The sequence below is a fragment of the Sus scrofa genome, chromosome 5 (assembly GCF_054392235.1).
Source record: "Sus scrofa isolate SSC_HxYL_T2T_F1_AM1 chromosome 5, Sscrofa_HxYL_maternal_Yorkshire_Landrace_v2.0, whole genome shotgun sequence".
NCBI classification, from domain to species: Eukaryota; Metazoa; Chordata; class Mammalia; order Artiodactyla; family Suidae; genus Sus; species Sus scrofa.
The window spans coordinates 37,637,259-37,655,912 of record NC_139387.1 but is presented as its reverse complement, the minus strand read 5'-3'; the positions used below and the strand labels follow the sequence as shown (position 1 = coordinate 37,655,912).

Here is an 18,654-nt window from a genome sequence, read left to right as displayed (position 1 = left end):
CAATTGTTTTGTTTATTTGTTTGGTTTATTGTCTGTCTCTCTCACTAGAACATAAGTTATAGGAGAGGAGTGATCTTGTCTTTCTTGTTTGGGCTTGGATTTCCATAGCCCACCACAGTGTCTGCCACCTACCATATAGTTGAATCATTTTTACAGAATTCAAGAAACATTTGTAGAAATTTATTGTATGGTAGGTGCTATGATTCAGAATAGAACGCAAAATTGCCTTAAATGGATTATAATCTAGAAGGGTAATAAATAGGAATGTAAATAAGAAACTGCAGTTCTGCATAATTAATGCTCTAATGGGGAGAGTATAGTGAGGAAAATATCATATAGGAGAAGCTGCTAATCTAGGCTCAAGGGAGATCACAAAAGGCTTATTGGAAGATGTGATGTAGTAGCGAAACCCACAGGATAGATGAGGTTAGTCATCAAAGATATAACAGGGGAGAGCAGAGGTAAAGAACAGTATTGGAGTTCCTGCTACGGCAGTGGGTGAATCCCACTTCAGTGGCTCAGGTTGCTGGAGAGACACATGTTCGATCCCCAGTCCTGTGGTACAGGTTGTAGCTGTGGCTCAGATTCAGTCCCTGGCCCAGGAACTTCCATATGCCACAGGTGCAACCACTAAAAAAATTAATAACTGTGAAAAATAAACATAAATAAAAGAAACATCTTGATATAAAAAGGAAGCAACTAGAAACTACTAGAATTTATCATTTTTATAACTGTTACAAACTTAATAGATAGGATAAACTCTAGACTAGATAGAGTTGAAGAGTGAATTTACTGCATTGAAAGACAATGCTAAGAGATTCATTTAGAAAGAGCACAGGAGACTAAAGAGGTAAAAATATTTTTCGAAAGAGCAGTTAATCAGGAAACATGGAAAACAGATTGAAAAGCTCCAAGCTATATTCAATAAAAGTTCGAGAAAAATGGAAGGAATGGTGGAAAAACAAAATTTGAGGAAATAATAATTATACTAATATGACATTACTTAAAAATATAATAAGTAATTATAGTATTAAAACACACATGCACTGAGTACCATGCAGAATAAATCAATATAAATCTGACATTATATACATTATAACACAATGAACATCATCTGGGATAAAGTGCTAATTTCAAAGGCTGGTAGAGAAAGTAATATGAGGGTAGTAACACTGTGAGAAACAGCATACTGCAACAAATGTGCTTCCGAAAATAGATGACATGAAAAGATAAAATCTGTTTTCCATTGCATACCATACAAAAAATAAACTGAAGAGGAATTAAAAATTTGCACATGAAAATCAAACCTGTAACTTTAAAAAGATAACATAAGATAATATATTTATGACCTTGGGGTAGGGAAGGATTCCTTCCTTCCTTCCTTCCCTCCTTCCTTCCTTTTGCTTTTTAGGGCCACACCCACGGCAATATGGACATTTCCAGGCTAGGGGTCAAAGTGGAGCTGCAGCTGCTGGCCTACACCACAGTCACAGCAACACTGGATCCTTAACCCACTGAGCAAGGCGAGGGATCAAACCTGCGTCCTCATGGACACTAGTGGGGTTCGTTCACCACTGAGCCACAACAGGAACTCCTCTCCTGGCTGATTTTAAACTCTTCTCCTTCCGTCCTTCCTTTCTAAAGCCCTCGGTTTTGGTTAACGTGCTATTTGACTACACCACTCACCCTGGTGGAAAGACACTCATCTTTCTGTGCAGATTTTAGTCAGTGGTTCAGTGTCACTTCATTACAGTTTCTATCATAATCCTTAGAGTTTTCAATATTCACTTACTGATGTCATCTTTACACCAACCTAGCTTCTAAGTATTGGGCATCCTCTTCTCCAATAATGTTGTCTTCCATCCTAGCTAACTCACTAACATCGTCATGCTGTCTAGCTAGAACTGCACGGTCTACTATGGTAGCTACTAGCTTCATGTTGCTTTTAATTTTATTTATTTATTTATTTATTGTCTTTTTTTTTGCCTTTCTTTTACGGCCGCTCCTGCAGCATATGGAGGTTCCCTGGCTAGGGGTTGTAGCCACCGGCCTAGCCAGACCCACAGCAACACGGGATCCGAGCCACGTCTGCAACCTACACCACAGCTCATGGCAACGCTGGATCCTTAACCCACAGAGCAAGGCCAGGGATCGAACCCACAACCTCATGGTTCCTAGTCGGATTTGTTAACCACTGTGTCACAACAGGAACTCCTGCTTTTAATTTTAAATTCAATAAACTTAAATACAATTTAAATTTCACCTCCTTAGTTGGCCCATTTCCAGTGACCACGAGTCACTAGTGGCAGCCATATTAGACCATGGGTATAGGACACACTTATTATCAGAGGCAGTTCTATTGGATGGTGCTGCTTTAGATTTTGTTATTGCCCTAACTGTCACCTCCTCCATGTCAGTCTAAGCATCAAACTCTCTGACCAAGACTTCCTACTTTTTAAGCTTATTCCTGACTCCAACAATGTGTCAAACATACCTAGACCTATAATCCAATGACTTCTCCATCATTTTATTACCCCTAAACTGTGCCATGTTCTACTTCCATTACTAACTTAAGGGATAAATCATTGTGATGAATCTTCCCTTGTATACACCCGTCCCTCTTGCCTTTTTTTTTTTTTTTTTTTTTTTTTTGCTTTTTAGGGCTGCATCCACACCATATGGAGGTTCCCAGGCCAGGGGTCAAATCGGAGCTGTAGCCACCGGCCTACACCACAGCCATAGTAACATGGGATCCGAGCATCGTCTGTGACCTACACCACAGGTCACAGGAACACCGGATCCTTAATCCACTGAGCAAGGCCAGGGATCGAACCTGCAACCTTGGGGATGCTAGTCAGATTCTTTTCTGCTGCGCCACGACAGGAATGCCCACTTTTTTTTTTTTTCACTTGAGAAATTCTGATTAAATCTAACTTTCTGCCTGTTTGTTACCTAGATAAATCCAGTTCTCCACTTAGCTCTGCCCCCACACCTCTGCAGCTGACTGTAGTGGGAGAAGAGAACCCACACAACCATCATTAACTTCAAATAGGCCCTTAATTCTACCTACCAACCAATATTGTTCCTTAGTGCATTCAATCTCCCATTCTTCTAGATTACTCATACTTTTTTTTTTTTTCCTAAGTTTCAACCTCTCCCTATCCTCACTCTCAGTTGATGGCTTGCATCTTACTTAGCTGAAAAATAGAAGCAATCAAAAGAGAATTTTCCTATGCTCCTATAATCATATCCACTCACATTCCCGCACTTGGGTCCATATGCTCTGCCTTCTCACCTGTTACTCTCAATGGACTGTCCATGCTTCTAATGAAGACCAGCCCCCCACCGTGCACAAGAGCTCATCCCCTCTAACCTATTCAAGAACCTCAATAAGGTAATTCTCTACTTTCTTTTTGGCATCATCAGTTTTCCCCTCTTGACTGGATCTTTCTTATCATCATGAAATCATAGTTTTATTTTTCCCCATCTTAAAACAAAACTACCATTGCTCTCACTTTTCCCTCCAGTTACTCCTCCATTTCCGGCCTTCCTTTTTTAGCAAAAGTCCTTGAAAGCATAGTCTGCCTATACCCACTAACTTCTCTCCTCCCACTGTCTCTTGAATCCACATTGATCAGGGTTTTGCCCCACCGTGTCATTAATTCTCTTGTCAAGAAGAACAAAGATTTCCACATAGCTAAATCTAATGGTCAATATCAGTCCTCTACATGCTTGACCTATTAGCAACATGTGACAGAGCTAATCCTTCCTACCTTCCTGAGACACATTCTTTACTTGACTTCCAAGGGGGTTTTCTCCCTATCTTACTATTTGCTCCTTCTCAGTCTCCTTTGTTGGTTTTTCCTTATCTCCCCGACCTCTGAACATTGGAATATCTCAGTCTTTGGATTTCTTCTCTTCAGTGTACTCACTTTGCAGTAGGTTGAATTATGGTTTACAACTATTTGCTCCCTCCTTCCTATGAGCACTGTACATCCATACCCTTTGAATTTGTCTTGAAAAACCTTTTCCGTGCATAATATACAGCCCTGACCCAATGCAGAGCGGGGCTATGTGACTTTCTTTGGTCACTGAGATGGAATGGAAGCAAGTGGCATGTGCCACGTGCAAAGAGAATCTTTAAATTGAATTGCATTGTTTACTTTGGCCCCTCTTGCTTCTACCCTTTTCTGTGAGTATGGCATGTGCCAGACAGGCGCTGTTTCTCCAGGCGAGGCCCCAAATTAGAACACACTTGAAACAGACTCGTTGCTGGCCCACAGCCTAGAGCAGAACTGTAATCAACCTGTCACCCATATGTAACAAGAACAAGAAATAAATATTTGTTGCTATAATCCACTGAGACCTCAGGGTTGTTTACTACATAAAAAATGGTGACAAATAAAACTCCCTTTAAATTCTCCTGAATTCCAAGCTCATACATCCAGTTGCCAACTAGACATCTCCATTTGAATGTCTAAAAGCTAACTCAAACTCAAATAGTCCAAGCTCTCAAATCTCCTCTACTAAATCTGGTCTTTTTGAAGTTTTTTCATTATCAACTAATGGAAACTCTAACCTTCTAGGACAAAAAAAAATCCACAGTCACTCCTGATTCCTCACTTTTGCTTATATTTCATGCCCAATTTATCAACAAATCTTATTAGTCCTACTCTCAGAATCAATCCAGATTCTGCAAACTTAGCATTACCTTCACTTGTACAACCTTAGCCCAAGCCATTATCATTTTTGCCTATTTACTGTTAAAGCCATGCCAGGAGTTCCTGTCGTGGCTCAGTGGTTAACAAATCCAACTAGGAACCACAAGTTTGCGGGTTCGATATCTGGCCTCGCTCAGTAGGTTAAGGATTCAGCATTGCTATGAGCTGTGGTGTAGGCCACAGATGTGGCTCGGATCCCGCGTTGCTGTGGCTCTGGCGTAGGCTGGCAGCTACAGCTTCGATTAGACCCCTAGCCTGGGAATCTCCATATGCCGCAGCAGATGCAACCCTAGAAAACACAAAAAGACAAAAAAAAGAAAAAAAAGCCATGCCAATCTCCACTAATGGGTTGGTCATCTTTGAGTTCTCCAAACAGTCTAGCTCCCAAGCATTACTAGAGAAAGTTCTTCCAGTACAAGAAAACAAAAGTTAATCAACAACTACCCAACAAAAGCTACCCAACCACAACTAGGTCATAGTTACTCAAGAGTTATCTTTTAATTTTCTCAAATCATTTTTCACCACCTCAGTATCTCCTTAGGACAAGCCACCACTGTCTTTCCCCTGGATTATTCTGAAAGCCACTCAGTTGACTCCTATCCTTGTTCCCAGAGTGGGCCTTTTAAAACATTGTCAGATCGTGCCTCTCCTTTGCTCAAATCTTTCCTTTCTCAAATGGCTTCCCACTTCACCAAGACTAAAGGTCAAGTCCTTATTATGGTCTACAACATCCTTTACGTTCTTTTTTTTTTTTTTTTTTTTTTTTTGTCTCTTTAGGGCCGCACCTGAGACATATGGAGGTTCCCAGGCTAGGGGTCCGATTGGAACTGTAGCCACTGGCCCACAGCCACAGCAACACCAGATCCGAGCCACGTCTGCAACCTACACCACAGCTCACAGCAACGCCAGATCATTAACCCACTGAGCAAGGCCAGGGATTAAACCCTCATCCTCATGGATGCCAGTCACGTACCTTAACTGCTGAGCCACGACGGGAACTCCCATCCTCTACATTCTGAACACACAACTTCTCCACCGTACAGTTCAAATCTCACCTCTAATGACTTATTTTCCTCATTCAGCTTTCTTTCGGGGAGAAAATAGACTATCAAATATATTTTAGAAGATGGCTAAGGCTCCTGTGGGCACACATGAGGAAAAGCTCATGAATAATAAATAACTCATGAGGGCAGAGAACATAAGGGAGATTCAGAAAGGGGCATGCAGAGGGCTGGATTGAAAGACAGGATAGGAGTTCCCGTTGTGGCGCAGTGGTTAATGAATCCGACTAGGAACCATGAGGTTGCGGGTTCGGTTCCTGCCCTTGCTCAGTGGGTTAGGGATCCAGTGTTGCCATGAGCTGTGGTGTAGGTCGCAGACGCAGCTTGGATCCTGTGGTGCTGTGGCTCGTCTACAGCTCCGATTCGACCCCTAGCCTGGGAACCTCCATATGCTGTGGGAGCGGCCCAAGAAATAGCAAAAAGACTAAATAAATAAATAAATAAAATGGTAGAGGAAAGGAGTATGAGTTCAGAAAGGTGAAAAGCAGGTGTCGAAAATAGTGGTTTTTCAACTGGAGGAAAGTACTGATGCATGTGGATGTGGTAGGCAGTTCTAAGGTGGCCTGCAATGATCCCTGCTGCTTGGTATGCATGTCTTTGAGTGTGGACTGGATTTAGTGACTCACTTCTAATGCACAGAGAAATGATGGGCTGTCACCTCCAAGAAAGCAGGCCAATAGCTAGCAAGGACCAAGGCTGGCTGGCAGCCCACATGCGTGAGCTTGTAAGCAAATTCCCTCCCATTCAAGCCTGGAGAGGACTGAAACCCTACTCAACAACTTAATTGCAGCCTCAAGGGAGACCCTGAGCCACAGGAAACCAGCTCATCCACTTCCAGATTCCTGACCCAAAGAAACTGTGAGATAATATTTGCTGTTGGTAGGATAATGTTTAGCATTTCCAGCCATTACATTTTAGAGTAATATGGCATACAGCAATGAATAACTAACACAAAAGTGATGGTATAGGTAGAGTTAATCCAAATTACCTAGGGGAGTTTTTCTTAGTTTTTTTATTTTTTGGCTTTTTAGGCCACGTCCTTGGCATATAGAGGTTCCCAGGCCAGGAGTCGTATCGGAGCTATAGCTGCCAGACTACACCACAGCCACAGCAATGTAGGATCTGAGCTGCATCTGTGACCCACAACACAGCTCACAGCAATGCCAGATCCTTAACCCACTGAGGGAAGCCAGGGATCGAACCCGCAACCTTGTGGTTTCTAGTTGGATTCATTTCTGCTGCGCCACAACAGGAACTCTGGGAGTTTTTTAAATTATTATTATTATTATTTTTTTTTTTTTGCTGCATCTGTGGCATATGGAAGTTCCCAGGCTATGGGAGCTGCAGCTGCTGGCCTACGCCACAGCCACACCAGCACCGTATCTGAGCTGTGTCTGCAATTTCACCATAGCTCACAGCAATGCCAGATTCTTAACCCACAAAGTGGGTGGCCATGGATCAAACCTAAATTCTCATGGGTACCAGTTGGGTTCGTTACTGCAGAGGCACAATGGGAACTCCTTTAAAAACTATTAATACCTGCATTCTGATATTCTAGCATATCTCAATGGTACCCTAATCCTCCACAGAGCATCATGGGAAAATATCACTCAGATGTACCTGTAGAAGAAAGTTTGAGAATCATCTGGTAGATGTGAATAGACCTTTATATCTTCCTTTTCCTAAAACTCCAATAAAAATGGGAATTTAAAAATTACACACTAATAAGTACAACAGAATGTAAAACGAGGCAAGAGTAGATGAGAGATATCAACAGAAGCTTAAGAGAAGGAATCAATGTAAAGGAACAGTGACTGTTGGATTTCCCTTTCACCATTCTGCAATGTGCCTGCAGAGACAGAAGCCTATGAGAGGCATTCTGATTCTGCCCACAGAACCTAGAAGTCTCAGGAATATGAACTCCAGTTCCTCTTTGATGCCCTCGCCCTACTTTGGTAGATTTCATGAATTGCCTTGACCAACGACTATTCTAATTCTTCTGGTGTGTGGAGGCTGGCTGAAAAGTTAAGAAAAATATTTTTTCTAAACTCCTTTCCATCTAGTTTTCAGGACATGAACTGGGTTCCAAAAATGAAATGCATTAGATGTGGAAGTAGAAATTAGGTGAAGGCCATTTTCTTGTTTCTTTGACTGTTGCGTTCTGGCCAGCATGGATATGGAGACAATGAGTTTTTCTGCTAAATTATAGGTCCTAGATTTGAGGACATGGAGATGCAGGGGCAAATTGGTGGCTTCACACACCTTGAAACATAGGTACTTTTGGTTTTTTGTAACTTAGCCCCTGGAAGCCTCATATAGCCCCCTTGAGCCCTTCCAATGAATTTGGAAGTTTCTTATTACTTGAATAAAATCTCTTTCTGGTTTAAAAAACTCTATTGGTTCCTGCTTCCTTTAATACCACCACTGATATACTACTCATCCTTGCAAAATAAAGGATGTGTAATATCTGGAGAGGCTGAAACAGAAAGACACTGGATGCTGAGATTATGAGAAATTCAGTGAAAGTCTACAGGTTAAAAATGAGGTCCTCAGCCATTTACACTATTGGCTCTAAAAACTGGCTGACAGACTTACAGTACCTTATTCTTGGGTTGAAGATGAGAGTATTCATTTTTGGAGCTATTGACTTCCCAGGAGAAAAGCATTTGGGGAGAAAGAATAAGTAAACATCCAGAGCTCTGTCTATTCAACCTGCCCATGCACAGAGGTTCTGGTTGATTTTTTAATTGCCTCATTCTTCAATATCAAGAAATCACTAAGGGTCACCAGATATTGGAAGAAAGATTCTAATACAAAATGTGGAAAATCCCCAAACATTCAAAAAGTGAATTCACAAGAAATATAAACAATACATGAAGCAGAAGAAAGCATAAATGCTACAATTATAATTAATATTCATAGAAAGATAAGAGAAAATATTGCATCTTTGAAAAAAGAATAGGATGCTACAAAAGGGAACATTCAAAGAATTATAGAAAGTTTGCAGATATTAAGAACATGAGAGCAGAAATAGAAAATTCAATATGAGTTGGAAAATAATGGTGAAAATATCTCTCAAAGAGTAAAAGAGAGGAAAGAGGAAAATAAAATTAGAAAATTAACAGAAAAAAAGAATAAAATTAACAGAGGAAATTTAGCATTCAATTAAAAGGTGTTTCAGAAAGAGAGAACAGAGAACAATGGAGAGTAAAAATCAAATACATAAAATTTACAAGAGTTAATTGACATGAAATCCTAAAATATTCTAGAGAAATAAAACAGATTATATAGGGAGTTCCTGTCGTGGCTCAGTGGTAACAAATCTGACTAGTATCCATGAGGATGCAGGTTTGATCCCTGGCCTTGCTCAGTGGGTTAAGGATTCAGCATTGCTATGAGTTGTGGTGTAGGTCACAGACACAGCTTGGATACTGATTGCTGTGGCTGTGGCGTAAGCCAGCAGCTACAGCTCCAATTTGACCCCTAGCCTGGGAACCTCCACGTGCCAAGGGTGTGGCCCTAAAAAGACAAAAACAAAAAACAAAAAACAAACAAAAAAAACAGAAAAACAAATTATATAGGAAAGAGAAATAGAATGCAGTTACACTTCTTATAACAATACCAGAAGTTGGAAGATAATGAAAGAATGATTTCAAAATTGTTAGCAATGTAAACTTCCAATCAGAATTCTATACGAACTCCCAATTGTGTGTAAGGGTAGAATAAAAACAGGTCAGATATACAAGATATCAAAAAAAATTTCCTCTAGGCACCCCTTTCTAGGAATTTACTAGAGAAAGTATTCCACCAAAACAAATGATAGAAACCAGGAAGGAAGCATATATGGAATGCAGGAAAGGGAAGATTGTACATGGGAGGGAGGAGAAAGGAATTACGAGAAGTTCCAGGTGGCCAACTGGGCAATAGTCCTAGAGAGCAGCCTGTCAATAGATTGGAACAGGAGCTCCAGAAGGGCAGGGGGTTGGGGTGGTGGATCCTGAAGCTATTAATTATTATATATTTACTGTTAAATATGCAGAGAGGAGTTTTACAGCACTGGGGAGAGGAAAAGATAAGTCATGACAAGTACATAGAAAACAAAGCAAATAGAAAAATAAGATAATTAGTATTGTGAGAAGTAACATAATGTCTTTTCTATCAAAGGAAATCTTGGTGACTCCATTTTGCTCTGGTTTTGGCTGAAACACCCTCCTGCGACCCCTCCTCTTTACCTTTCCTCCCAGAAACACTTTGTTTCAAATCAGCCAACCGGGAAGAATGTGCGCCCTGACCTGACCCATGGGAAGGGGACAGGGACATCACCTGCGTTGGGGATAAATAGAGAGGGTCTTTTCTTCTCACGCTTTCTGAGTACGTGCGCCCTTCTGCAGAATAAAGAGCCTTGTCGCGATCTCCTCGTGTTCATGTGTCTCATTTTCCGACACTGACGATCTGAGCCACTCTCCAACAGCATTATAATTATTCTTACGTAAAAGGCAGTGTGATTATAAAACACTATTTGTCTCAGTAGTGAACAATATTTACATGAGCATAACAATGTAAACGTGAACTGAAATAATCAAAATAATCAAAACTGAAATGATCCAAACTCCTAGACTGGGAGGATAGAGGTACAGAGAAAGAGTACCTTTGTTTCATGCTGATTGAGTTTAAGTTGTACCTGAGGGGACTCAGGTGGAAATGTCAAAAAGCTATTGAATGATAAACTAGCGGTACACATTTTTTTTAGCAATCTGCTTGAGCTGTGAACATGGGTACAATTACCAAAGGGGGCAGTGTACAGACCAAGTTGAAGACCCAGAGTAGAACTGTAACCCTTTTTAGAGTTACATGAAAACATTCAACAAAGACGCAATTAAGCAGTTAGAAGGAGAGGTACATGAAACTTCACGGAAGAAAGGGGAAAAGAGGTTCTTCTTCAGAAAGCTGTAATAATATAAAATGTTTCAGAAAGCTCAAGGAAAAATGAACACAATCTCTTGGTCTCCTGGAGAACAGCAGTCAGTCAATCAGCAAGCATCCTGCAGTGTGCCAGCTGGACCCAGTTTAGATGATCCCAATTTCGTTGGCAACATTCAAGGCCCTGTAGTAAGAAGCCAGTGGAATATATGCCTTCTTCTCCATCAGTCTTGATGAGAGTGTTGACCTTCGCTGCATCAACGTCATAGAGCTTCTTCACAGCCTGTTTGATCTGGTGCTTGTTGACCTTGACCAGCATAATGAACACAGTGTGTGTTGTCGTCTATCTTCTTTATGGCTGACTCGGTGGTCAGGATGACCTTGGCATAGTGGTCAAGTTTGTTTCTTCTGGGTGTGCTCATCCAGGGACTTTTGGGCTGCTTTCTGAGCTGCAGTGTTTTTGGGTCATTGGAAGGTGGATGACACTCAGATCTTCTCTTTTATTGTGGGTGGCGGATGCCTGTCATTGCTGCCTTCTTGGGCTTCAAAGCCTTTGCTTTTGCTCTTGCTTTGGGAAGGTAAGGAGCAGGGATTTCCTTCTTTGCTTTCAGCAACATCTTCACAAAAAGCTAAAGGCTCTCGGTTTTAGTAACAGGAAGTCACTAGTGACTTTCTACAGAAGAGTTTCATTCTAGTGGGGAAGAAGAATTAGGGAGTGGGGTGAGAAGCAGCAAAATGAGAATCTTAAAAATTCCTTGGAGTTCTCTTGTGGCACAATAGGTGAAGAATCCAGCATTGCAGAGGCTTGGGTCACTGCTGTGGTACAGGTTCCATCCCTGGTCTGTGAATTTCCATATGCAAAAGTATCACTCCATGGATCAATTATTTACTGGTTGCAACTGAAAAAAAAAATGTAACTTAACAGTGGGAAGATCTGGCTGTTGCCTCCTTAATTCAGTAATTAATATTAACATCACCAAAAGTGAGACAGAAGTTATGTGCCTAAAATTTGATGCAATATAAAGTACACAGCACCAGCTAAAAATATTCCCGAGAAAACTGTTTAATTTGAATTGAAATCAGCCTTTACATCTCATCTCCTGTTTACAGAAAACACAGGGGTGGATGAACTCCTAATGACACCAAAAAAGAAACAACCAGACAAATCTAGAAAGTGGGACATTAGATGGGGACAATGGGCCTAGTTTCCTCAACAACTCAATGACCTAAGAAGAGGAAGGGAGCATTGCCGAAATCAAAAGAGAACTAAGCCATTAATTAAGCCAACTAGCAGCCTAAGAAACATGTGGTCTTTAGTTGAATTTGACTTGCGAAAACAACTGTGAAACGTTTTTTGAGAACGTTGGGAAAAATCTGAATATGCTCTGTTACATTAACTGAAGGCATTATTATTGGTTTGTTAATTGGGATAATGATATTTTGAAGAGATACATTCTAAAGTATTTAAGGATAAAATATCAAGATGTCTATAATTTGACTTAAAACTTCAGGAAAAGAAAGATGAAGCAAATATGCTCCATTGTTAAATCTGGGTGCAAGAATATAGGTATCTGATAATGGCATTCTACTTTTTGATATATTTAAAAACTATAATAAATTTAAAAATAATCTTAGTGGTAAAAAGAAAGTGATGAAATAGTAGCTTGAGACAATCACTGAGTCAGGGTTGCTTTTGCTGTGGACATGTTTGTAAGAGGCAATAGAGAGAGGAACTGACAGAGCAAAGTCAGAGACATAGGATGGGTCAGAATATAAGGACACATGAAGAGTTTAGTTCCAGGAAGAAAGAGCAGCACCTATGCCTCCGAGGCAAGAGGGACAAAAAAATAATGAGTGAAGTGATGAGAACCTTCTAAAGTGAAGACGGCCAAACTGGGGAATGGCCTTCCACTGGAGGAAGGCTAAGGGCAGACCATAAATAGTGAAGGTAGATTTGGGGACTTGAGGAGGATGAGAATGTTTTGGAGATGCAGATGGGTAAATTCTGTAGAAATGCGTTCCTGAAGAGAGGTGTTACACAGATGAGGTTAGATAACATCTATTCATACAGCACCCCATCAGCATGATTTCATGATTTCCTTCAGGCATGTGTATCAACCCGGAAACGGAAGAAAAATCAGAGAATGCTAGAACTTTCCTAAAGTGGAGGAAGGAAGGTGAAAGTCCTGCAAGTCAAATGGGTGACTGTAGGTGTTCCTAGGCTTTTAGTAAGGCCATATATAAATAGTGGCCCATCGCAAATGCTCTGATGGAGTTCCTGTCGTGGCTCAGTGGTTAAGGAATCTGACTAGGAACCATGAAGTTGCGGTTCGATCCCTGGCCTCGCTCAGTGGGTTAAGGATGTGGCATTGCCGTGAGCTGTGGTGTAGGTCACAGGCATGATTCGGATCCAGCGTTGCTGTGGTTGTGGTGTAGGCCGGTGGCTACAGTTCCGATTAGACCCCTAGCCTGGGAATGTCCATATGCCTCGGGTGTGGCCCTATAAAAGACAAAAAGAAAAAAAAAAAAAAAAAAAAAAGAAAAAAAGAAAGAAAGAAAAAGAAATGCTCTGAGCTTTGAGCAAGACAAGAAGGGGGTTAATAGACTAGAACAAGAAAGGCTGAAAGGGGTAGGAAGTCATGTCTGCGGTGAGTGAAGGTGTGGGACAAGTAGAGGGAATGACGAGTTGTAGTCAAGACAGAAAGCACAGAGGGCGAGTGTTTAGAGAACATAAAATTCCAAGTGGGGTTGAGGTCCCACGTATGGCCATATGAATTCATGGCTGAAGTAGAAACTAGTCAGCCAAGTTATTAGGTGAAAATGCATGCGGATGTTAACACGTAGCCTTTAAGACAGCTCCCAAAGTTTCCCACCTCCTATCACTCTTGCTCTTGTAGAATCCTCTCCCCTTGAATGCAGATTGGACCTAGTGACTTACTTCTAACAAAGCAAAAATAGTGGGCTGTCACTTTTGAGAGTACAGAAAGATTCTGGCTTCCATCTTTCTTGCCCTTTCTTGCTTTTTCACTTGTTTGTTTATGAAGCTATGTTGTAAGCTGCCCAGTGGGGAAACCAACCAGGCAAGGAACTGAGGAAGGCCTCTGGCCCACAGCCCATGAGGACATGAGGTCCACCATCAACCACACGACTGAGCCTGCAATGGCTCCTCCCCAGCCAAGCCTTAGCTGATTCGAGCCCTGGCTCACACCTCACTGTAGCCTTGTGAGAGACCCTGAGCTAGAAGATCCAGATAAGTCTTGCCCAGATTCCTGACGCACGGAAACTGTGAGATAATAAGCATTTGTTGTTTCAAGCTGATAAGTTGGGGTGATTTTATACGCAGTCATAGATAACTAATACAATGGATATTGATGTCTTGAGAATAACAGGAGGCAAGAGAGAAAGGAAAACCATGAGCCAGGAGCAACAACCATCATAAAGTTTTAAAGCAGAGGGAATTCCTGTCGTGGCTCAGTGGGTTAAGAACCCAGCTAGCATCCATGACGATGTAGGTTTGATCCCTGGCCTCAGGTTCAGTGGGTTAATGATCCAGTGCTGCTGCAAGCTGAGGTATAGGGAGCAGATGCAGCTCAGATGTGGCGTTGCTGTGGCTGTTGTATAGGCCAGCAGCTGCAGGTCTAATTCTACCCTCAGGCTAAGAACATTCCTTTTTTGTTGTTTTTCAGGGCTTCGCCTGAGGCATATGGAAGTTCACAGGCTAGGGGTTGAACTGGAGCTGTAGCTGCTGGCCTATGCCACAGGCACAGCAACTCAGGATCTGAGCCGTGTCTGCAACCTACACCACAGCTCACAGCAATGCCAGATCCTTAACCCACTGAGTAAGGCCAGGGATCGAACCCGAGTCCTCATGGATACTAGTCAGGTTGGTTACCACCGAGCCTCAAGGGGAACTCCTCGCCTGGGAGCTTTCATATGCTTCGGGTCTGGTTGCAAAAAGAAAAAAAAAAGAGAAAAAGAAAAAGAAAGGGAATCAGGGAATTCTAGAAGGATCAAGTTGTAAATACAGCTTTCTGAGACCCCCTTCCTATCAATAACTTATACTCACACAGCAACAGACTTCTAAAATTTATGTTTGGTTTCCCTTGTGGGAAGAGAACTTGCAAACTAGCTAAATAAATTTCACCCTACTTGGCTGCTACATTTCTCATTCTAGATAATTAAATTGATTTTCTGATACAAATCAGACTCACCTGAGTTTGGGATGCATGAGCCAGTTCTTCTTGGGTCCTGACCAATCCAAGATAAGCCAAGATTGAGGATCCAGATTTACAAAGACAGAAAGCCCAGAGAATCTGGAAGCGCAACATCTCTGACCATCAACCCTCTCCTCATCTGTACACGGTGAAACGATAAACCTAAAGTGGACTCAATGATAATATTGTTTAATGAAATGTACAAAAGGCAAATGCTGTAAGATTTAGAGTCAGAGGAGAACCTTGAAAGAGAATTAGGAAAAGATCTAGGAACGCATTTAAATAGATACTGGGAAAATTTCAATGGAGTTCCAGTCGTGGCTCAGTGGTTAACGAATCCAACTAGGAACCATGAGGTTGTGGGTTTGATCCTTGGCCTTGCTCAGTGGGTTGGGGATCTGGCATTGCCGTGAGCCGTGACACAGCTCGGATCTGGCGTTTCTGTGGCTCTGGTGCAGGCCGGCGGCTACAGCTCCGATTAGAACCTTAGCCTGGGAACCTCCATATGCCGCAGGAGCGGCCCAAGAAATGGCAAAAAGACAAGAAAAGAAAAGAAAAGAAAAAGTTCAGGTACTTCAGCCATTTGAGTGTACTAATAGTGGGCTTTCAGTGCCATGCTTTCATGCCTCCGACCATAACAAATAAAGAGAACTCGCTGAATTGTTCCTGGAGCCTCTTTGTACGTAAGGTCAGTTTGACATCACACACTGATGTTCTGCTTGATCAGGTCTGACCAGTTTTTCTCGCAGTTAATAGGGCAGTTCTTTTCCTGCTCTGTGACTTCTGAGTGGCTTTGAACTGCTGCGGCAGCAATCACTGATGTGACCACGGGCCAAGCACGCATGTGCGTCTATGAGCGTACTTAGTACAGCCGTAGGCTGGGGGATGCCTGCTCCATCCCCATTCTGACTTGAATTGACTCACACACTGACATCCCAACATAAAACTGTCACCATGTTCTTAGCCTACGCTGCAGTACTGAGGCCTTAAGGTTTGAAGTTCCATGTCTAGTTTTCTCTTCACAGTATAAAATCCTGTGTGAGTGCCCCCAGGAGAAAAATCCAAGAACATTATTGCCTCTGTTTAAATTTTTATGTCACCCTTAAAACAGAACATGTGATTCACAAACAATAACATTTTACTACTTCTTCTTACTCTCTGCTCTTCGTCAGTATGTACATGTATATTTTTACAGAGTTGAAAGAGGAGTATTCATAATTCTATTTATTGAGTTTATTTCGCATTTCCCAACTTGAGACACACACTCATGTCTCAGCACAGACCAGATTCTTTTTTGTTTGTTTGTTTGTTTGTTTGTTTGTCTTTTGTTGTTGTTGTTGTTGTTGCTATTTCTTGGGCCGCTCCCGCGGCATATGGAGGTTCCCAGGCTAGGGGTTGAATCGGAGCTGTAGCCACTGGCCTACGCCAGAGCCACAGCAACGCGGGATCCGAGCCGCGTCTGCAACCTACACCACAGCTCACGACAACGCCAGATCGTTAACCCACTGAGCAAGGGCAGGGACCGAACCCGCAACCTCATGGTTCCTAGTCGGATTCGTTAACCACTGCGCCACGACGGGAACTCCAGACCAGATTCTTATCTAAAGTAGGTACAGAGTATTCCAGTGTATTGATAGAGCAGGATTTGCATAACCTTGCCCTTTACTGTTGGGTTTTGGTTTGCTTCCAGTTTTTTAATATTTGAGTAAAGTGCGTATGTATATCCTTGTATGAGTTGCCCTTCCTTTCTTTTAGCTTATTAACTCATCACACATTTCCCCAAGGAAGGATTTATGAGCCAGTGGGTGGACAGTGAGGAATCACTGAAGGATTATAAGCAGGGGAAGGGTATGATCAGATTTTCATCCTTAACATATCTGTCCAATGAGGGGAATACCTACTACAGGGTTATTGTAAACATTAAAATGAGGTCAAGAAGGTGAAACACCAGTAAAGAAATTAGAAAGATATAGATCGTTATACTCGTAGTTTTGTCAGGAAGTCTATCTACCAAAGACTAACCATAGTTAAAGATAATTGATTGGAGTTCCAATTGTGGTGCAGCGGAAACAAATCTGACTAGGAACCATAAGGTTTCGGGTTCGATCCCTGGCCTCGCTCAGTAGGTTAAGGATCCGGCATTGCTGTGGCTCCGGCGTAGGCTGGCAGCAACAGCTCCGATTAGACACCCTAGCCTGGGAATCTCCATATGCCGTGGGTACAGCCCTAAAAGGACAAAAGACAAAAATTAAAAAATAAATAAAATAAAAAATATAGATATATTTTTTTAAAAAGGTAATTGATTAATTTAATCCCATACTCAGTGGTTTTTTTGGAGGATTCACATATATATATATATATATATATATATATTTTATGGCCACACCTATGGCATATGGAAATTCCTGGGCCAGGGATCGAATCCAAGCTGCAGCTGTGACCTATGCTGCAGCTGTGGCAAAGTGGGATCCTTAACCTACTATGCTGGCTGGGAACCGAACCCATGTCTCCACTGAGACCCCCAGTTGCTGCAGTTGGATTCTAAACCCACTGCACCACAGTGGGAACGCTGGGGGGTTCTTATTTTATCTCTGCTTGCTAAGGATAATGCAGTGCCATGAGAAGTAGAGAACTCCCACAAAGAACTCCCACAAAACAGACCTATTCTTTGTCCTGTGAACAAATACATGCTTCAGGCCTACCTCCAAAGCGTGAAGCTGGCCCACTCTGAAGCATGGCAACTTCTGTGACCTAACAGAGAAAGGAGACATTAACTAGTCTAGACACTAGCTTAAGGGACAGCTCCTCCCATTTCTCTTCTCTCTTTTCATTTTATCCATTGTAATCTTCTTATTACATTTAAGTCCTGTCTTTGCATCTCTCTGTTCTTAAGTGCTTAACATGTCCCGGCTTCATCATCTCTGAGCTCTATTTACTCATCTGGAAAATGAGGAGGTGATCTTGATGGTCTCTTCTGGCCCTTGGAGCTCTGACCTTCGGGGTTTCGTGGCTTTGTCCACTCTCTCTAGACAGCAAGGCACAGTGTCTGGTTGCTTCAATTTCCCCACACCGTGAACCACAGGCTTTCTGGGGAAATCTCTGTCAGAGTGTGGCATCTGAAGAACCTGAATGCAGGCAAAAATGCCAATTCCCGGGCTCCAGGCCTGAAGAATCAGAATTTCAGGGCTAAAGCCTGGGAAAGCCGCTTTCATTTTATAAAAGACAAACGTGTATTCAATACAAATGACCTTGCCTTGGAGAAACACCTCCCCTCGAAATCCCCCCGACCCTTTCCCTTCCCAGTTATTACTTCTTATTGTTCAAGGTTCTGTCTTCTAAAACCGGTCAAAACATGTCAGAGTCTTATCAAAGACAACAGGGTCAAATGATGGGATTGATAGGCATCAGAGAGGCACACAAGGAGGGCCTTTTCAATCCCATTGATTCTCAGTTCCATCTGGCCTGAAGTTGCCTACTCGACCACCACTAAATGTGACATTAGAAAACTGTCATGGATTGAATTGTGTCCCCCCGAACCCTAAATTTATATGTTGAAGCCCTAACCCCCAGTATCTCACAATGCGAACTTATTTAGAAGTAAGGTCTTTACAGATGTGATTAGTTAAGAGGAGGCCATAATGGAATAGAGTGGATCTCTACTCCTGCATGACTGGTGTCTTTATAAAAAAAGGGAAATTTAGATCCAGACAGACAGTTTTCTCCAGATAGATGCTCAGG

The 18,654-nt window shown here is 42.0% G+C and overlaps 1 pseudogene across 1 annotated transcript; it reads right to left on the bottom strand.

The window, feature by feature from the left end:
* Nucleotides 1-10,174: 10,174 nt before the first annotated feature.
* Nucleotides 10,175-15,787, bottom strand: LOC106510339 (large ribosomal subunit protein uL23 pseudogene; annotated as a pseudogene). The gene is made up of 2 exons (XR_014804655.1): nt 14,914-15,787; nt 10,175-11,601 (listed from the first exon to the last, which is right to left on the bottom strand). The product of XR_014804655.1 is annotated as a large ribosomal subunit protein uL23 pseudogene (transcript).
* Nucleotides 15,788-18,654: the final 2,867 nt, after the last annotated feature.